This window comes from Lampris incognitus, chromosome 3 (genome assembly GCF_029633865.1).
Source record: "Lampris incognitus isolate fLamInc1 chromosome 3, fLamInc1.hap2, whole genome shotgun sequence".
Taxonomy (NCBI): Eukaryota; Metazoa; Chordata; class Actinopteri; order Lampriformes; family Lampridae; genus Lampris; species Lampris incognitus.
Genome location: NC_079213.1, coordinates 19,100,160 through 19,123,109, shown reverse-complemented (window position 1 = coordinate 19,123,109; position 22,950 = coordinate 19,100,160).

The following is a 22,950-nucleotide window of genomic DNA, read 5'->3' as shown; positions in this document are numbered from 1 at the left end:
GGTATCATGTCCGTCATTTCCATTAAACTATTGTGATGGTGATGTGCACTTAATTCTGTGTATCTGTCAGACAGAGAAAAACATATTGAGAGAGGGAAAGAAAAAGAGAGAGGTGATGAATTAAAGGATTCAAAGAATGTGGCGGTGTGAATTCCCACCGCAGTTTCCCACCAGACCTGAACCATCAGTGCCTGGAGGGAGAGTACTTTCCAGCAAGGGTTCATTTGAACCCAGGACATTTTTCTTTGTCGGGAGAAAGGAAGCCTATTTATATCCCTTCTTCTTGTTCCGTGAACCCACGGGGGGGGGGGGGTTAGCACCTCTTTCTTGATCCAAGCGGGATGGTGGGCTTAAATCCGAATCCCGTCCTATGGAGCCTCGTGCATGGCTCTAGGTGACGGTAATGCCGCCCCGGGGCTCCTTATGTTCTCTAACGAACTACCGGGTTCTTGGATTACCATGCACTTGCCAGGCCTTTCTTCAGGCATTCTCACTCCCACGGTCTCTCGCTCTCTGTCCTCATCTCTTATCACACCTGCTCGATTCCTCTGTCAAGGTTTCACCACAAGGCCGTCTCTCTTCTAACACCTCGTCAACAGACGCCTTTGCTTAATGAGCGCTTTTTAAAAAAACAATCATGTAGAAGGTGAATTGTACGTTATTTTCATCTTTGTGAAAGGTGTACTTGTGATCACTGCAGTAAGCGTGAGCCTGAGACATGCTGGAGAGCATGCATAACCCAGTTCAATACCGATAGAAATACAATGAGGGCGTCCGGGTGGCGTGGCGGTCTATTCCGTTGGCTACCAGCACGGGGGGATCGCTGGTTCGAATCCCCGTGTTACCTCCAGCTTGGTCGGGTGTCCCTACAGACACAATTGGCTGTGTCTGCGGGTGAGAAGCCAGATGTGGGTATGTGTCCTAGTCGCTGTACTAGCGCCTCCTCTGGTCGGTAGGGGCGCTTGTTCGGGGGGGGGGGAGTAGCGTGATCCATCCACACGCTACGTCCCCCTGGCAAAACTCCTCACTGTCAGGTGAAAAGAAGCGGCTGGCGACTCCACATGGATTGGAGGAGGCATGTGGTAGTCTGCAGCCCTCCCCAGATCAGCAGAGGCGGCGGATCAGTGACTGGGATGGCTCGGAAAGTGAGGTAATTGGCCAAGTACAATTGGGGAGAAAAAGGGGGGATAATCATCCCCCCAAAAAAAAATAAAAATACAATAAAATAGAGGATTACTTGTAATGGCTGAGAAATAGGGAAAACACTACTTCTGGACTGCGATATTGGTGCAGAGAGTCTGTCCACTACACTTTTATACTCCAACAGTGTCATACACTGTATTTCATACTCACAAAGGATTTGGCTCATTTTTTCAATCCCCCTCAGTTGTCCCCAATTCCCATCTCTCTTGTCCTCTCTTCCTCCCCCTATCTGTCTCTTTCTTGGATCTCTCTTACTAGCTTCAGGGGGTATTGTTCTTCAAGACTGGATTCATAGAGGAGATTTAGAACTCAGTGGATTAGAGGAGGCAGCATTGTCCCCGGTGGCTATTCCCCTTTGTAGAGCAGACCTAAAATAAAGGTCCGAAAGTGCCCAAGGATATAGGAAACAATCCATCATATGGGTGGATGAACCGCACCAGCGGTCACTTCAAATGATACTGTACTATTTGTACGCATGTGTGAGTGCATGTGGACACGCGTGTGCACAGAATGGCATCATCGAAAACCCGAGGAAAACCCCTTGGCATTTCACACTAACATATCTTCGTCTCAAAGGATTTGGCACACAGCCCGTGGTTCCTCCGAGAGCTAAATCGAAATTCTATCTTACAAATCAATGAGACTTGCACCACTTGGAGAATGCCAACAACCATCCCAGAATTCCCTTGTCACATTCCCGGGTTCACCTGTGCTACTTGAGGAGTCATATCTACCCTCCCTCTGACACGCGACTGATGGAGCACTCTTTTGTGCGCAGCCTACCAACAACTGAAGCAGCCGAGTGCAAATCTCACTGTACTCAGCGCTCCCGCCTTTCAAGGCTTTTTTTTTTTAAAGCCGACTTACTCTTATCAGGCTAATGTTCATCACATAAAAGAACATCATGAGTCAGACTGACTACTTTGTAGAACAGCATAACCTAGTAAGGTTCAGCCACGCTGCGAGATGATACGAGGCGAGAGGAGAGTCAAGGGAGCGATGCGTAATTCATTTAACGAAACAGGATGCACGATCACTGAATCTTTATCGTCCCGGTTGCGAAAGTTGTCATGCAGTAAGGAAAAAAAACCAAAAACAACAACAACAGGTGTATAAGAAATAACCTCGTGTATGTTATTCTGTATCTGATCTGAAACACACAAAAAAATCATGTCAGTCTGGGGGCAGCACATGATTAGAAGTTGGGCCAAGATCAGTTGTCCAGAGCCGAGCTCTCCGAGAGGAAGCTGGGAAGGACATTTTATGATTTGTTATAACCTGTGTGCACAGATGATCATGCGTCAGCCATATGATCATCTATGATGTTTGCTTACTTTTAATCTTGGGTCATGGATGACTTTATACCATGTTTAGCTTTCATCTATATTGCATAGATAGATGCTATAAATCCCTGAACCGAAGGGGGGGGGGGGGTCTAAGAGTACATCTGTCACCATTTTACAATTCTGTGATTGCAACTATTCCCCCAATCCTCTGAATAGTACACATGTCCATTGTAACTCTATTTAATAGTCACAGCAATCTGCATATGAAACTGGCCATTGGTTTTGGTCGTTACGCCACTGTATTGTTTATAAGGGTGGGGATACCTGCAGTCAGCTGAGACTGAAGAGGTCACTTAGATGAGTAATGAAACGTTTCTCTCAATAAACGTTGTGTCCAGATGAACTGATTCAACTTTATGCGAGTTCCTTACCTGGATTATTGAGCATGCATAAAGACATGTTATAAAGTGCATATGCAACAGAGCACAGGTAGTGTTATTGAGTGTCTTCGCCATGTGACTAAATAAAGGCCTATTGTTAACTGTTAGCTAGTAGCGGGCGGATGTCTGAGAAACTCGCTGAGGGTAGCAAAGTTTGCACAAAGAAACGGCCTTGGTGGGTTACGAGCTGGAAGACATGAGATACGGAGGAGAGGAACAAACAACTGCCCTATGAACCCCTTGGAAAAAAACGCCCTCGTGAGCAAAAGCTCTGTAATGAATTGGGCTGACAGCCCAGCAGTGGAGATGTATAGAGGGAGGGCTGCTCCTGTGAACAGGAATCAGGGAGACGGGATGGGTAGCACACTACCATGACCGTAACCCCGATCTGTTCGCTATAAGCAGGACTCAGCAGGTTTGCTGCACAGCAAGGGCTGGGTATAAAAGCAGGAGGACCACAGGAGACGGGGCACACTTCGGTAACCATGCATCGTGTGTGCCATGCATGGCACACGTGCTTAAGCATTATCAAAGTGTGATAATACTGCAAAGAACGTTGTCTCTGATTCCTTTGTGTTTAGACAAATGAGAAGGCTGGTATAGAAATGCCGCGAAGAAGTCAAGCCCGGGCCCCCTTCAGACGAAGGGATAATTACTATTCCCCTTTTCAGGGCTTGTAAGTGAATGTCACGTCGACGTGTATGCTGCAGCATAGACAAACAGCGGGGCCTCTGCCCTGCTGTCTGATAACACACACACACACACACTCTCACACACACTCACACACACACACACACACACACACACACATAAAGAGACGGGCTGATTGGGCACAGGTGTATCTTGTTGGCCAGACTCCATGCACATGAACAGACCCCCCCCCCCTCCAATATCCACCACAACATGCACTCTCAGTACTAAATAGAGAAAAAGGAGAATGTGTTAAAAGTCCAATAATTTTATCATATCAATAGAAACATCCGTGGAAAAGAGGACACATTAGGGTTTTAGACGCACCTGGCTTAACAATTATACCATTACCCATAGTCCAGGAAGCTGTGCAGTACAACCAGTCTCCTACCAGTAGCCATGAAGCAAATCCCCGAGGGGTCCATGGTTGACGGTTAAATGCCTCACCTGAGGGCATTGTCAACAGTAACTGCTCGGGGAACTCTACATGAGAGTTTTGTTGTGGAGCCAACTGTGCAGATCTAAACTCATTCAGGGACTCAGGGTGTTGAAGAAGAATCTGGCACTCTCTACAGATACAATCCTGAGGATTGCTGTCCTGCGGTGAAATGTGGTAATTGTGTGGGGATACGTTCAAAATGCGAGTTGCCAGTAATTTAGCCCCAGCTACTTCCCCACCGTCAAACAAACAAACACGCAAATAAAGAAATAACCAAAGTTGAACCCGGTTGAAGTACTGATGCTATATTATGTGTTGATAAAGGTCTCACTAGCTTTTTTCTGCCATGTAGAGAATATATATAACGCTTGCTAGCCACATCATCCTCTATTTCTCTTCAAACTTCAAACTCTTGGAGGCATGGTGGTGCAGTGGTTAGCGCTGTTGCCTCACAGCAAGAAGGTCCTGGGTTCGAACCTGGGGGTTGTCCAACCTTGGGGGTCATCCCAGGTTGTCCTCTATGTGGAGTTTGCATGTTCTCCCCGTGTCTGTGGTGGGTTTTCTCCGGGTGCTCTGGTTTCCCCCACCATCAAAAATGCTAGGGTTAATACTCCGGTTTGTGCCTCAGACCGAGGCATGGCAAGAAGAACTGGAGCTGGTCCCCGGGTGCTGCACAACGGCTGCCCACCTCTCCTAGCTACACAGCTAGGATGGGTTAAATGCAGAGCGTTGTTTCCTTATGAGGATCAATAAAGTATCTCAAAATCAAAAAATAATTAAAAAAAACAATTAAAAAAACTCAATGCTACCTGCGATGCTGTCTGGCCTTTGGCTGCTATGCAGAAGAAATTAAACACTATGCGATAATATTCCCTGACAAAGCATCCCCCCGACTAAAATGCACAACTAAGCGTCCATGATTTGAATATTCATGGATTAGTTAGCATCCCGCGACCCGAATTCAGATAAGCAGCTTGGATAATGGATGGATGGACATAGTTATTGTCAAAAAATGGAAAATATCAAAAATAACACTTGCTTTGCATGTAAATCTTCAGCACTGAAATTTTAATATTTGCTAACAGGCAAAATGCCCACTTGGTGCAATGCATTATTTAAGCAAAATACTAATCTATTGTGTCAATAACATTATCGGAAGCACACATTTTTTACATGGGCTGCTCAACATAAACAGCGTTGGGCCTTTTATAGTCCTCCAGTCACGGCTCAACTTGGTTCTGATGCTGCGGTTTGGAAAATGCTTGTTGTAAAAAAAATAAAATCTAAAATGCAGTTTGTAAAATGTTCATGCCCAGCTTGGGCACAGATCTCCTAAAGAGTGTGTGTCTCTTAAATCCATGCCCACCCACGCACAAACAATTTCTCGCTCTCTCCTTCTTTCTCTAAAAAGACACACACACACACACACACACACACACACACACACACACACACACACACACACACAAACCTCACTTGAGGTGGCAGACACACACCACAGGAAAAGCAGGTACAATAAGAGGGGGGCAGATTCATTCAAAGTAGTGTGGAGGAAAGCATGAATTGAAATGAGACAAAGTGTGACTGCAAATGTCCTTTTTCTTATTCTGCTAAAGGTACATATGAGACATCCAACTGCCCATCCTCTTTTTTTTTTCTTAACTCTCAGGCACACACGCTTGCACACAAGCGCGCGCACACACAAAACACAAACGCTCACACATGCACGCACACAGTGGGAATGACTGAAAACACCTGAAAATGTGGTTTGTATCAGCCTGGGAAATGGGTAATGTGCCATGAAGGCTGCCTTCAGAAGCCCTTAGAAGGATGGGTGTGTGGAAGCTTGAGGCCTGTCTTCTGCTGTCGTGATTTATAAATACCCGAGATCTGTCACTGAAGAGAGCCCCCAGCTACAGACCACCCTAACTGTGTGTGTGTAAAATGAGAGAGAGCGCAGTCACTGCAGGCACACACACAAGAGCGCATGAATGTATGTGCAAGAACACGTGCGCACAAATGTTTGCACCGACCACACAAAAACAAGTAAAGCAAACATTTATGCGCACTCGAGAAACTCCTGTGCACAAAACTATACACACACACACACACACACACACACACACACACACACACACACACACACACACACACACACACACACACACACACACACACACACACACACACACAGCTGCTCGGGGGGGGGGGGATTTCCATTTTGAGACCGCAGGCTTCAAGACAATTTTCCAGAGGATATGGTGTCCAGTCACTGCAAATTGACTGATCAATCTTCATATCTGTCCAAGGGACCAAAATGGCTGTTTTCTTTCCCCTCCCTTCTGTGGGGCGGAGGGTAAAACGGGCTCATCCCTATTCTTCTCTCGCCGCTTCCTTGTTGAAACTCTGACACACTTCATTTTTTTTTTGTCATACAACTTTGGCACAAAACGGTCAAAGTTAATGGTTTAGTCTAATGGTGTTGATACATTTTCAATGCTCATCGACTTATCCAAACTAATGCTGTGGCACAAATTGGGACAATTTTTTTTTGTTTTTTGTTTTTTTGTTCTACCCTTACTTTTAATCTCTAAAATGACTGGCCTAGCTGTCTGCGCTGTGTCTTTGCCAGTATTAGCATTCAAAACATTAGAGGTGATTGTGTTATTGAATAATTTGGAGTGTGTAAGTGCATGAGAATGTGAGTGTGTGAGATAGCGAAAGAGAGAGATGGGAAGAGAAGACAAATTGAAGTTTTGTTTTTGTTTACTCGGGCCAATTAAAAAAGGTCAAGCTGTGGTGCCCTAACACCAAACATGTCCAGAATCTATTTTCTGCTCTCAGCAGAGTGGTTAGGATGTCTAAATTAGATTATCTGCAGCTACATCCTGAAGCCTGAACAGGTGAGGGTTCATCTCACTGTGGATTGACTGAGAAAGATATTCTCTTTCATTCTCAGTCTGACAGGTAGTCCCCTACAGTCTTCTACAACTGCAGTAGAAGGACTTTCATCCTGGCACCACCGAGAACATCTGTGCAAGCATCTGCTTCTGTGTGGCCCAACTCTAACACCGGATGCCGACTTTCCCAAAACGACACCTACAATATGAGGAGGCAGTGTCGTTTTGCTAGGATGATCCTGGAGAAAGCTGCCCTAAAACAGAGATCCACTACAGTCAAGTTGTTCCTCACATGGCGGAGCAAATTCATGTTTGCAGTGGCCTCACCCACTACTCGTGTGGAAAGATGGTGGCGTGAATTCACGTTTGCGGTGGCCTCGCCCAATTTCGTCCATGCAGTGTCTTACTCCACATCTGTGTCTAATTTTTGTCTTTGTTTGATGGCTGGGAGATTTGGTGCTCGATCGGCTGGGAGAGCTTGGTCTGCTGCATCCTGTGGGCCCAGGGACCACAGCCCTGTCCGGAGCTGCGTACGAGGAGGTAACACCAAGGGTGGTCTGACAGGACACGGAAGCAGGGCAGGCTAAGCTAACTGCTACCCCATGCAGACCGGCAGTTCCGATAACACCGAGGGAAGTCTGGCAGCGGCCTCGCCTAGCGTTGACTGTGGTGTTTTTAATGTCATCGTGTGGAGTGTGGGGAGGTGTGTCGAGGCTGTCTGGCTGGGAGAGCTGGTGTTGGATCGGCTGAGGGAGCCTGGTCTGCTGCATCCGGTGGGCCTAAGGACCACAGCCTGCCTGGAGCTGCACCCGAAGAGAAAACACAGAGGGTGGTCTGACAGAATGCGGAAGCGGCCAAGTTAACTGCTAACCCATGCAGACCGGCAGTTCTGACAGTCATCCTGGCTGGCGTTTGTTCCCTTGGACAGTGATTTTTATTTATTTATTGTTCAGTTTGGCTATATGTTAGTTTAGATATGTGTGTTCTTGTAGTTTTTAGATATGTGTTTTTGTCTTTGAGTTGCACTGCTGTCAGCTGGAGGAAACAACATTTCGACAAATAAAGTATTCCTGATTCCTGACATACTGTATAGCCCCTCACAGAGGAACCACACATAACCACAGTTCTTTGTATAACTAAACGGCCTGCTTATGTCTGCCACCTAGAGACCACCCTCACCGGTCTACAATGCCTCACAGCACAAAAAAACCCCAAGAACTAGATCCAAGCCTGCACTGCTTGCTGCTTGTTGTGGAAGCCCCGACTTGGCAGAAGGAACTCTATCCTGGCCAGAACAGCCCCCTCAAGCAGCAAACTCGGTGAAACCCAGCAGGTGTTAAAGGCGGTCTGCTTTTCTCGGCCAGGGAGCCTGGCAACCCTTGCACACACACACATACACGCACATGCGCGTGCACACAATCAAGTTTGAGACAAACACAAGTCGGGGAACTTCAGCATCTCCTTGCCCTCATGTTGCTGTCATGGATGATTACACCAAGTCCAAAATGGAGGTAAATATGATGTGACCAAGTGGAGTGGCACACTGTGTGTCAGGAAAAACCGAGGAAAGATTCTTATTTTTCCTGTAACAGGTGTCAGAAAACACAACTTTCACTGTGAGTAAAACCTACTAAAATCTCTAACTGAATTGAAAAATGTATAGTATCAAGACAAGATCAGGCCCACACACAGAAATTGCTGGGCCCCTGAAAAGGTCCAGTGAATGCCCCCCACCCCCCAATCTGACTTACTCATATTAACACATGCACATGCTCTCTCTCTCCTACTAAACACATATACATGTAAACTGAGCGACATACTTGGTAATGAAGGCTATAGGCACGCGCGCGCGCGCACACACACGCACACACGCACACACACACACACACACACACACACACACACACACACTAGAACTCTGACACACTTAAACACACCAAGGCCAACAAAGATCTGCTACACTTACACCACAACACATTTCCTAGTAGAAAAGGCAATTTCTTACATTATGGCTTCATCTTGCCTCTTATACAGCCATCTTCCTTGTTTTACTGGATGCAAAGTCCTTTATAATGTCTTTACATTCCATCTGTTTAGCCAGTTCACACGCAATGGCAAGAACGGCCATTATCATTGCTTATATTTAGGATGAATATAACCCAGCCACTGAGGATGCAAAAGCCAGTGCCTTCTTAGTGCCGGTCCCAAGCCCGGACAAATGGGGAGGGTTGTATCAGGAAGGGCATCCAGCGTAAAACCTTTGCCAAATCAAATGTGCGGATCATAAATCAGATTTCCAGACCAGATCATTCGAGGCCCAGGTTACCAACAACTGCCACTGGTACTGTTGGCCAGCAGGGTGCCGGTGGAAACTATGCTACTGTTGGGCGAAGGAGAGGGAGAAGGCGTGTCCAGAGGGAGTGGAAGAGAGGGAAGGGTAGGAATGTGGAGGTGAGAGTCGGATGTGGTGAGGGAGGAAATGCAGGTGGCTGGTGTGACAGAGGACAATGCAGAGGACAGGAAGAGATGGAAATGGATGATCCACTGTGGCAACCCCTAATGGGAGCAGCCGAAAATAGTAGTAGATATTTAGGATGAACATGATCGCTGCGGCACAGTTGTGCAGTGGTTAGTGTGGTCACCTCGTAGCAAGAAGGTCCTGGGTTTAAGCCCCAGGGTAGTCCAACCTTGGGGAGTGTCCCAGGTCATCCTCTGTATGGAGTTTGCATGTTCTCCCAGCGTCTGCTTGGGTTTCCGGCAGGTGCTCCGGTTTCCACCCATTGCTGGGCCCCATGCCCCCCCCCCCTAGTGGTTGGGCCCCAGAAAGCTTTCCCCTTCCCCCCCTTAACGGCAGCCCTGGACAAGATATGCCAATGATCCTCCTGCTATAAGGTTTTAGATTGAATCTGACATGAGGGCACCCTTGTCAAATTCTTAGGGTTGTGTGGCAGGAAAAATACAGATACCGTCACGTTCACTTTTCAATTTCTGTATGAGTCAAGTGATAACTTGAATGATTCAGAAGCCCCGGTCTACTGCTGAATGAAATAAAGATTAAATGCCTCCTGTTCGCAGGTGATCTGGAACTGCTGTTTACCTCTACAAGGGGAAGCAATATTGGATTTCTGCAACATTTATACTCCAATCAGACCCTACAAGTGAAACTCAAGAAGACAAAGATTGAACTTGCCCAGAGAAGTTAGCATGTCACAGAAATACATTTAAGATTAATATGGCCATAAATGGAAGTTAGAAGAGAGACATTCACGTACATTAACGTGATATAAAAAAAGAAGGAATTTCAGACAGGGGATGTATGAGTTGAAAGACAGATCAAGGGGTGTTATCTGTAATTAAAAGATAATTTCTTTCATATTCAAATTGCAATCAGTACTGAAATACAAAAACAAAAAACTATTCATGCAACCCCTTTCGCTGTATGATTGTGGTCCCTTTAGCATTTCAATATTTCTCTAAACGGTGTCAGCACTGAACTGAAAACACACACACTGAAATTTCTAGAGCATTTTCAAATTACAAATGAAATTCCCAAACAATATGAGCATAGCAGAGTTAAAACAATTTTCTACTCTAATTAACAGCCGACAAAAGCCAATTGAATTATCAAATGACCTGAGTAGACACAGAACTGCCATCAGAAAGCAGGAGGGAAAATACATGAAAATCCCTCCGTACACACAAAAGAAATAATACGCTCAATTGGATTGCAAACATAATAGCTGTCCAGTTGAGCGCAATGTTTTTTTGTGCAAACCCTTAGTAACTGGATGACTGACATGAAGTTACACGGACCTTTTCCCTCAGCACACTTCGTTCTGGCATTCAATTCATTGACCAATGCTACAGTAGCCTTGGGATAGCCTTCAGACAATCTGGTCAAACCAACTGAATGAAAAATCAAAAGTAAAATAACACCGTGCAAACTTTTATTGAAGGGAAAGGAAGAAAATTCCAAGGTCCTCTTCTCATTTGCTAATCAAAAAGCTTTTACTTTATAGGCAGACACTGGGCGAATACAAATGATGGACTGACGCCCCCACTCCCTGCGAGCACCTCTACAAAAACAGACTTGAAGAATAAATTAGGTTTTTTTTTGTTTTTTTTACAACCTGGGTCTTGTTTTTGTACTTTTTGCGATTGTGCAAATCGGCTCTGGTATCATTTTACTCACTGGCGTCATTGTGGGGATCTCTGATACAGCACCACAGCTGTTCAACAGCTTCAAATGGAGTCTTATGCGGCCATGAAATACGATAGTCCAAATTCAACCCAATTAATATAATAATTTATTTAGGAGTGAAAATGAATAATCATCATTCAAAATGTCCAATATTATCAACAATGGTTGATCGCACACCTGCACTACTTCCTGGTTCAGCTTGCAGGAATGACTAGACTATACTTATTATTATTGATTTTCCTCCCTTGTTCTCCCCAATTGCCAGTTACCCCACTCTTCTGAGCTGTCCCGGTCTCTGCTCCACCCCCTCTGCCGATCCGGGGAGGGCTGCAGACTACCACATGCTTCCTCCGGTACATGTTGAGTTGCCAGCCGCTTCTTTTCACCTGACACTGAGGAATTTCGCCAGGGGGACGTAGCGTGTGGGAGGGACACGCTTTTCCCTCAATTCCCCCTCCCCTCCAACAGGCACCCCGGCTGACCAGAGGAGGCACTAGTGCAGTGACCAGGACACATAAAAGATCCGGCTTCCCACACACAGACATGGCCAATTGTGTCTGGAGGGATGCTTGACCAAACTGGAGGTAACACGGGGATTTGAACCGGTGACCCCTGTGTTGGTAGGCAATGGAGTAGACCGCTACGCTACCCTGACGCCCTGCTATGCTTATATTGGTGGTAGTAACCATTAATAAACTGAGCAGCCAATGAATTGAGAGGCCATAGATAATGGGAGGTCATGTACAAAGTCTAACTGGGGCACTAGGGTTGTTTGTTTTGTTTTTATTGAAAGGACAGATTTCAGGCTCATGTTTCGTGGCCCCAAGCTTTTGTAAAGCTGTGTCCTGCTGGGGTCCCATGTCCGAGACCTCCTAACTAATTTGCACGATGCCAATAACTATGGAAACAAGCTCTAGGTTGTAAAAAAAAAAGAAAAGAAAAAAGAATGAACTTATCCTCTAATCCAAAGAAACACTGCTCCTCTGATCGGTGTTTTAAACAACTGTTTTGTTTTTTTAGTTGTCGTGTTTTTCGTCTCATCTTATTATTATTACTTACTTTTATCTTATTATTATGACTGCTTATTACAGTGGTGCCCAACCACGTGTCATCAAAAACCACGTGTAATGCAAGTTTTTATTCCAAACAGTCTGGGACACTATTTTACTAATTAGCACAGCTTTAGCTAACAGAGTAATAGGTGTGAATTTTCTGTCAAGAACGTGAGAACGGTGAAAAATTTGTGAAAAACGACGATATCAGATGCTGACATTGAGCGACCAGAGACCCATCACAGAAAAAGAGTAACAGGTTGCAAGTCGCTTAGTTGGTTGGCTAGGTCGGTTTAGGTTGCAAGTTACTTGTAAGGTACTATGAATAAAAGTGCCTGAGTAAATGCAAATGAGATGTAAATATTGCCCAAAGAGGAAGAATGTCTATAGCCAAAGGGGAGAGGAAACACTTTCTCCAGCACTGTCATAGTCTTGGGTGGTTCAATTCTTTTTGTTGAGTCAGTAGATCTCAGTCAAAACATCTAAATGAATTAAATTAAATTAAATTTTATTTAATTTTATGAGTTTGTAGTGCATTCAGTACATGAGTCTTCAATCCATCTGAGTCGTGCAGCACATTCAATAGCCCCATGCTCACATGTGAGGTCAGTATTACATTGGTGGCGTAGATGTTCAATGATATCCCACTTAAATACTGTGCAATGGTACTCAGCAACAGTAAAAATACAACACTGCACAATGACCATTTCATCAACTAATTAAGGCCCAAGTGTTTGCTAACGCTGAATGATTAGTTAAAAAACTCTTTCAAAGGGGGCATTCGGGTGGTGTGGCAGTCTATTCCGTTGCCTACCAACACGGGGATCACCGGCTCGAATCCCCATGTTACCTCTGGTTTGGTCGGGCGTCCCTACAGACACAATTGGCCATGTCTGCAGGTGGGAAGCCGGATGAGGGTATGTGTCCTGGTCACTGCACTAGCGCCTCCTCTGGTCGGTCAGGGCGGCTGCTCAGTGGGGAGGGAGTACTGGGGGGAATAGGGTGATCCTCCCATGTGCTACGTCCCCCTGGCGAAACTCCTCACTGTCAGGTGAAAAGAAGCGGCTGGCGACTCCACATGTATTGGAGGAGGCATGTGGTAAGTCTGCAGCCCTCCCCGGATTGGCAGATGGGGTGGAGCAGAGACCGGGATGGCTCCAAGAGTGGAGTAATTAGCTGGATACAATAGAGGAGGAAAAAGGGGGGGAGACCTCTTTCAAAATAGCCATGCTGATTATTTTTGTTGAATAAATACACTATTCATAGTATCTACTGAATTTTATAGCCAAATCTGATAAAGAACCACTGTTCTTACTGTCAAGTACTGTTCAGTTCCAGTTCATTTATCATTTCTACAATAATTCAGTCTCCATGAACAATAATTTCTATTTCACAGCTTGTGTCCTAATGAATATTCCATGTTTCATTCCACAGGTTTCCATTTCTATAATTGCATACCGTACAGGCCTGTCTCCTATAAATACAAAGCCCACACAATATCACCTCAAGGCATGTAACAGTATTTGTCTGGTGACAGGCGTGACAAATCCAAGACGAACCGTGGGATGTGAACCCTCAATATCTCGCCCCTATCATGGAAATAACATATAAACCGATCAAGACTGTCGGCATCAAGGCTTTGCATCTCGCCCACTAAATCAGTCTGGGCACATGCACGGCACGTGCTTACGCATCATCTACAGTTTCAGGGTGAAATCAAATCTACAATCTACGCACATAGGCCCTCAAGTACTAAATATTTCATTGACAATAAACACTGTTGTGATTGATATGGAGCTCAGTCAGTCAGAGAGAGAGAGAGAGCGAAAGAGAGCGCCCCGGGTTGGGGGAAGATTGCTTGGTGAGGACAGAGAGAAAGGAAGAGACGGACACATACATGCAGGGTAACAGAAGATATCTGGACTCTGCTCATTGCATTCAGTTCCTCCAGACTACAGTAACAGACGTTTGCAGGTCAATGCATTCTTAAAGTCAGGGGGCTTCTTTAATTTCACACATTAAGGTCTGGCCTTGTTTATAACAAGGCCCCATTGACTCATAACACTCGACATGATAAGAGAAGGGGGTGGACTCAACAATGCTGGAAGTGAAGAGCTCCATTGGGCAATTTAATTAGTGTAATCAAAAGATAGAGAGTTACTGAAAATTACTTCCAGAGCTCCACATCCTATCTACATATATTAAGAAAAGTGGCCTATCAAGCTCTACGGAGCCCTCCGTCTGAATGGTTCTCTGCTTAAGGAGCTTTTTTTTTTAATTGTCCTTTGGTCACCATGGGCAAGCCAGTTGACGAAGGTTTCCACCCAGGGAATCACAGCCCCATGTTTCCTCCCTCATCTGTCATTATGGTCATTTTCAAAGCAGGGATAAGCAGGGAAAGTCTACTTTCCTTCCTCCGCCTGTCAGTACAGTACAAGTCATGAATAAAAAATGCAGGTGAGCAGGCGCAATAAAACAGCCCCAGCAAAATATTAATAGAGCATTTACATTCATCTGTGTCTCTGAGCCATCCTCCTGCTGAGACCGGCTGCAATTAAAGCACAAATGAATTCTTTAAGGAATAATCACTATTCAACATTATTCAACAACACCCTCAGGATGGAGGGAGGAGGACAAAAAAAGGTGGAAACACCTTGCGCGAATGATCAATATTTATGATATGTCACGAGGGATCGACCTCGGTTCCCTCGGGAAGGAAAGTTATTGTCCGAGATGTTTTGTGTGCCAAGCAGGAATTGCTGAAATGCTAGAAGTGTGTTGTGGAAATTTTTGAGAAGTACAAAGGGTCAAATCAAGAACACACAAAAATAAGAACAATATTCACTGGCAAAATAACATAATTTGGGGCGACAGTGGCTCGGAGGTAGAGCAGGTCGTCTGGTAACTGGAGGGTTGCCGGTTTGATCCTCAGCTCCTCCTCACAAATATGTCGAAGTGTCCTTGAGCAAGACATTTAACCCCCTAAGTCCTCCCAATGAGCTGGTTGTCGCCTTGCATGGCTGACACCGCCATCTGTGTATGAATGTATGTGTGCATGGGTGAATGTGAGGCATTCATTGATTGTAAAGCGCTTTGAGTGGCTATTGCAGCTCAAATAATGCAGTCCACTTACCATCTCAGCAAGGAAGCCTCTAAATTTTACATTCAAAGCACGGTATTGATAGTACATGTTTTTATATATAAACCCTCACATGCACCCTGTTGTGTGTCACAACCAAGGATAGCTGTGTGTATTACTTAATGGGTCAAACTTGCATTTAACCTTGTATTGAGCTAGCACAGCACGAGATCCAAGTACCTTGCCTTTAGCATTCATACATTCAACATTTGGGCTGTTGTATATATTGCTCTGTAGAGAGTATGATGAAAAACCAAACACCCAGCATGATATGTAAGAATATAGCTGGTCCGGTTTCATACAAATTTCTACCAATAAATGTCCATGAATTTTCCATGCCTGAGGCAAATTGTCATGACCATGGATTCTCTGAAATGTCTGTGTATATGTGAAAATAAGAACAAAAATCCAAGTCAAAATTTACCACACTATATCTTAACTAAAATTAATGACAAACTATGTGGTTTGATGCAAAATAAATATCTAAGTAACGCTGATAAACCAGTAAGATGTTTACAGAATAAAATGTGTCAAACCCTGAGAACTCCATTGTGTAGCCCCAATTAACGTAAATGACTGAGAGGCACCAATGTTCGAAAAATAAATTACTAAATAAAAGTGTCCAGTAGCACTGACATTAACTTCAGAAGGCAGCAGAGTCAGAGAGAAACTGTCTTTTGGAATACAAGGTTTTTAAACCAACTAACCCTCCTACTATTAGTCTAATTGAGCATTAACAGAACTCCCATTTGATCCCCTAAAAACAACCCACACACATTTTTTTTTCATTTCTGCACTTGCGTTCACTGCATGCAAATCTGGCAGCTATCTGGCGGTCGGGTAACATTACCTGAAAAAGCTGGCTTGTGTTTTCACATGACTTGTAGGAATATTGAGAATTAGCCACCTTTAGCACCCACAGTACCTCTAGCGCTTAAGTTTCTCGACAAAGCACCCAAAATGGTCCCATGTTGGATGGCAGACGAGAGGGAAGTACTGAAGCTAGCAGCGGGTGTCATGTTGCTCACCAGGGTGACAACGCCAGTGATGGGGTTGAGCGTAATTCGCGCAGCCACAGCAGCCTGGTGCTTACCTCCTTTAGCATGGCTAGCTAGCGCTGCCTGGGATGCACTACGGGGATGTTCGAAATGTCCAGTGTTTTACTACACAGTCCACATTTTGCACGTCCCGGGTCCTGGTCTTTCTCAAGCCATGCCTTTTACTTGACCAAGCGAAGCCAGACATGATTAAATCTGCATTTTTCTGGCATTATGTGAATTTACCTCTCATCAAAGTACAAGCTGCATCCCAGGTTGGAATCTCATGTTACCCCTTGCAGGGAACAACATAACGTCAAGTGACCTAGCTGATCTGCCCGAACATTAAAGTATTGTAAGTAAAGTATTAAAGTATCGCTAGCCCTTGGCTAATGGGGTGAGCCCTTTAGTCGACTGGTTAGCGTAGTCGCCTGTGGTGCGGGAGACCTGGGTTGGCATCCCGGATGCGGCGGTTCCCGAACTGCTCCTAAATTCACTACGTTGGTGTGAGAAGTGGGATGGTGAAACCATGAGGCCATCGGAAGTGCGTGCGCCCAGAGGCGTGAGGGGTTGATATGATGAAACGCGAGGACGCGCTTCCCGAAGGAGGGGGGTAGTGTAACGTGCATGGATAAATAGACTCGCTAGCACTTGGCCAATGGGTTGGACCCTTTAGTAGACCGGTTAACGTTGTCGCCCGTGGTGTGGGAGATCCGGAGTTGCGTCCTAGGTGCGGCGGTTCCTGGGCTGCCCCCCGAATTTGCTACATTATTATTTATTTAACTAATACAGATTAGTCTCAGTCGATCTTAATTGAACCACACTGGTATACATGTATAATGGAAATACACGTATAAAGCAAATTTCCATGACTTTTCCAAAACTTTCTGGGTTTGTTTACTTTTTCAAAACTTCTCCAGGCCTGGAAATTGCTATTTTCAAATTACATGATGTACACTGGTTGGAATATTGATTTTTTTACAGAATAGTTATTTTTATTAACGTTAGTAACTTATTCAGCTTGGTAAGGAGCTATTTCTTCAATCTGCTGAGTGACCTAAATCCATGAAATGTAATTATTAGCTTGCTAGCTACCCTGCTAACACTAGCTACCTCTCATGCACTAATATGTACACGTGGCCAGACCGCCTTCCAAAACAAAGTGGAGAGAAACTCGGATTACAACACACACACACACACACACACACACACACACACACACACACACACACACACACACACACACACACACACACACACACACAGGCGCTGCATTTCAACTGCGGTGTAACTCACCCTCATTGACTTCCCCTCAGCACTTGCTTTCTGGGGATCCCCCGGTTGCTTACCACCAATGAAGATGAAAACACTGAACAAGATATGTTTTTTCAATTAATACTGATTGTAATGCCAACATGTTGTCGGAGCAAACAATACACACGTAAGTACACAAACATATTTTCAAATATTCAACTCATTTGTCAAGTAAAACTTTTACAGCTCTATATAGCCTATTTATCATAAACATTACATTTGCCCTGACTCATTTGCGATGCCTGTGTTGATGTTGTGCGACTTGATGAAACGTTTTAATAGCCATTATTGTTTTCATATTGTTATAGGGTCTGGAGAGTAGACAGAGCGCCTCATAAATTTGAGTAGTAACGAGGCTTTTTTTTTCTTCTTTTTTTTTTTTACAAGGAAGCGCAACGCTTCCAAACTGGCCTGGGAGTGAGTTTTCATTTATATCACCGCATTGCATCTTATGAATGGATTTCAAGATGATTCCAAAGACATGTCTTGATTGTTATGCTGCTAATATTATCTGTAGTATACAATGTTTTAATGTACAGTTGGCAGGCATAACATGACTTGAAGTGACTTACTGTGCAAACAGGAAGATTGTACAGATGACAGAACTGCAGGGAAGACTGACAGGGGCACAGGCAGCCAAAAAATGGGAGAATCTTAACCCTTCTGTTGTCTTCTGGGTCAAAAAGGCCCATAACGGTGTTTAACAGCAGAGAAAAGACTCTAAATTATTTTTTTTTTCAGCCTGAAATTTGATGACTCTTCCTAGGGTGACCCCAACATTAGAAAAAGTGAAACATTGTTTTTGTTCATATTTCCACTTAAGTTGTACACCACTAGGGTACTAAGATTGTCTTAGGGTCATGTTTGACCCGGAAGGTTTATAAACGGGTTTTTGGATCAGGTAAATTATCTTTTTTTTTCAACCTGAAATTTGATGACTTTCCTTAGAGTGACCCCAATATTAGAAAAAGTGAAACATTGTTTTTATTCATATTTCCATGAAAGCTGTACACCACTAGGGCAGGGGGTCCCCAAACCTTTTTTTTGCACCGCGGAACGGTTTAATATTGACAATATTCTGGTGGACCAGAGGAGGGTCGGGTGTGGGTTAATAACGACCGGAATACAGGTTAGGCTTATGAGTCAACGGTATCATAACATCTAAGCACTGGCGTAAATATAGGTGGTGCAGCCGGTGCAGTGGCACCAGGGCCCGTCGCTAGGGGGGGGCCGTCAATATTTCTGCATGCATTGTCCTAGTCCAATGTTACGTGTCTGTTTTGAGCATGTGATGATAGCTTGTTTAGCGCGCGCAATATCATTTACCTATCTAGCCTACCTAAGTAACGTTAGAAAAATAAAATCAAGCAAGCAAGCATGAGTTACACACATAAAAGTGTATGTAAAAAGAGGAAGGAGAGCAAGGAAAAAAAGGAAAGCTGCAATGTGTGCTGCGTGCGTGCCAAGCCATGCAATCTACCAGGTTTTGAGTCTGACGTGTGCTCCCCTGTTACTGTCGAATGACAAAGCTATTAGCTAAATTACAGCCTAGTTGCTTTGTTAACTTGTTTCATTGCCTTGTCGACTGATTTGATTTAGAGACCGTCTGTTTAGGTTTCAGAACTCTGTTCGTGGTGCGTCCGCTCTCCTTGGTTCTGAAGTGTAGCCAATCTTTGACGTACTGACCTTTACAATAACTAATCTGTGTAAACTTTGTCTGTTACTTTGATATTTCTATTTTATTTATTATATTTTATGCTGTGAAGCACTTTGTGATTGTATATATGTGAAAGGCGCTATACAAATAAATTACTAAAATTACTTACTAAACCCACCTATGGTGGTGGTGGTGTGTGTGTGAGCGAGTGAGAGACGGGGGGGGGGGTTTACGAGGGTTGCTTGCACCAGGGCCCATAATAAATATGGTACGCCAGTGCATTTAAGGTAACGTTTGGATATTACACACACAGCGCATATTTTCCTAGCATTAACATAACATACTTATAACAGCATTGCAACTCACCAATCAATTCTCGTATAGCCACTAAGTACGACGTTCTCAGAGCAGCAGCATTAGTAGAGGTGGTGGCTCTCAGCATTTGCCTTCTGTTCCGCTTGCTCGCGTTGTTTCCGCTCCTGGAACTCCACGGGTTTGTCTTTACGTGCAGGTGTAGCCCCTCGTCCTGGGTCTGCGTGTTGTGCAGCAGCAAATGACTCGCCAGGCTGTATGGGTTCATGCACATGTTTTTACTGCGTCTGTGGCGGACACTAGGGGCTATGCCTCTCACCCAGCAGGACTGTGAGCTGGGGGCGTGGTTTACGTTCCCGGGCTCGCCGGTGCAGGGTTGTTCCTGCTGCAGTTGGTTTTTGGAGTTGAGGAATAAACATCAAACTCGCCTTGGTGTCCTGTGTTTTTCCTCATTCCTGCCGCATTGGTGACCCCGAATTGAACATGTTTGGAGCAGAAGAGGAGTGTGAATCCACTTCGGCCACGCCGCCCCAACTCTCACAGCCGGCCGTTCTCGCCGCGGCTGTGAAACTCCCAGAGTTCTGGCAGAGCGACCCGGCCTCGTGGTTCCAGCATGTCGAGGCGCTGTTCCACCTGCGTGGAATCTCCGCGGACGACTCCAGATACTATTTGGTCGTCGCTGCGCTGGACCAACAGTCCACACGCCGGGCCATGCAGCTGTTGCGCGCCCCTCCGCAACACGATAAATACGTCGCCCTCAAACATCTTCTGCTCCGGAGGTACAGCCTATCTACCGCAGAGAGGGCAGATAGAATCCTTTCCCTATCCGGTTTGGGCGAAGGGACGGCTGTGGAACGCATGGACAATATGCTGTCGCTGCTAGGCTCAGACGAAGGTGGATTCCTTATCCCGCACGTTTTCCTGCGCCAGCTCCCGTCTCCTGTGCGCGCGGCTTTGGCTAACTCCCCGTGTCTGGCTGCTGGTGACTGCCGAGGTTTGGCCGAGGAGGCCGATCGGGTCCTGCTGGGTACCCGACGGTTCTCTGTGCAGAGTGTGGCATCGGAGCCTCTACAGCCGACGTCGGAGGACGCGGACCCGGCAGTGGTGGCTGAAGTGACTGCCCGGAGACGGCGCGGGAGAGGCCTCTGTTTCTTCCACCAGCGGTTCGGCGGCAAGGCGAGGCGCTGCGTCCCTCCGTGCACGTTTGAGGCGGCGGGAAACTCCAGGGCCAGCGCTCAGTAGCAGATGTGGGCGCTGGCGGACGTGGTGAGCTGCTCTTCATTAAGGACACGATGTCAGGAAGACGGTTTCTGGTGGACTCCGGCTCGCAAAAGAGCCTACTCCCTCCTGCTAAGACAGACAGGTCGGCCGAAGGCAGCGGCCCACAGTTAAGTGCAGCTAACGGTTCGTCCATTGCGACGTTTGGCACAAGGTTGGTGACTGTTTGCTTCCACGGGCGCCATTTTGAGTGGGACTTTGTAGTGGCCGCCATTACTGTTCCTATTATCGGCGCGGATTTTCTGTGTGCTAATGGTCTGCTGGTTGATGTTGCAAACCGCCGTTTAATTGATGCTGTGTCTTTCGCCTCTGTTCCGTGCGAGACAGCCGGGCCGTTAACACACGCTAACTTTTTAGCATTAGGGGATGTTTTTCAGCGTTTGCTGGCGGATTTTCCATCGGTGACTACGCCTTCCTTTTCCACCGCGGTTACTAAACACGGGGTAGAACATTTCATTCCCACTCTGGGACCGCCAGTTTTTGCGCGCGCGCGGCGCCTCGACGCGGTAAAATTGGCTATAGCTAAGGAGGAGTTCGCCATCATGGAGCGTCTGGGTATAGTGAGGCGTTCCAACAGCCCGTGGGCCTCGCCGCTTCACATGGTGCCCAAGGCGGATGGGGCGTGGCGGCCTTGCGGCGATTTTCGCCGCCTGAACAACGTCACCGCCAATGACCGCTATCCCATCCCACACATACAGGACTTTTCCATACGCCTGGCAGGTACCACTATTTTCTCTAAGGTGGACCTGGTGCGCGGCTATCATCAGGTTCCCGTGCGCGCAGAGGACGTGCCCAAGACCGCAGTGATCATCCCGTTTGGGCTTTTTGAGTTCATGCGCATGCCTTTTGGCTTGAAGGGGGCAGCGCAAACCTTTCAGAGGCTGATGGACTCGGTGTTGCGTGACCTTGCTTTCGTGTTCGTTTATCTCGACGACATATTAGTGGCCAGTCCGTCAGCTCAAGAGCACCTGGCGCACCTGAAACAGGTTTTCCGTCGTCTGGACGAACACGGCCTGATAGTCAACCCGGCCAAGTGTCAGTTTGGACTGCCGGTGATTGACTTCTTGGGTCACCGCATTTCGCCGCAAGGCGCGGTCCCGTTGCCTTCTAAGGTGCAAGCGGTGGCGGAATTTCCCCGCCCAGTCTCTGTTAAGGCATTGCAGGAATTCTTGGGCATGGTGAATTTCTATAACCGTTTCCTCCCTCGCGCTGCCCACCTCCTCCAGCCACTTTACGAAGCCCTGCGGCTTAAGAAGGCTAACGACCCTGTCGACTGGACTCCCGAACACGTCCAGGCCTTTGACGGAGCTAAGTGCGCCCTGGCTAACGCTGCCCTCCTCGCCCATCCCACACCCGCGGCGTCCATAGCTTTAACAACCGATGCGTCTGACATAGCCGTGGGGGCTGTGGTTGAACAGCGTGTGGCGAATGCGTGGCAGCCACTCGCATTTTTAGCCGCAAACTGCGGGATAGCGAGCGCAAGTACAGCGTTTTTGACCGGGAGTTGCTGGCACTGCACCTTGCAACCCGGCATTTCCTCTTCCTGCTGGAGGGTCGCCCATTCACGGCTTATGTGGATCGTAAGCCGCTGACTTTTGCCATGTCCAAGGTGACTGAGCCGTGGTCTGCTCGTCAACAGCGCCACCTAGCGGCGATCTCCGAGTTCACAACGGACATTCAGCATGTGGCTGGGAAGTCCAACCCTGTTGCTGATTGTCTGTCGCGTGTGCTTGTGTGTCCTGTGCACCTCGGTGTGGATTTCTCCGCTATGGCTGCCGACCAGCCCAGCGACCCGGACGTCCTTGCCCTTAGATCAGCGCGTACCGGTCTCAAGCTAGAGGACGCTGTGATGCAGGAAGGCAGTCCTGCCCTCCTCTGCGATGTGTCCACCGGCCGTCCCCGCCCCGTTGTTCCAGTGGCCTGGCGCCGTCGAGTTTTCGATTCGATTCACTCCCTCTCGCACCCTGGAGTTCGGGCGTCGGTGAAGTTGGTCGGTTCCAAG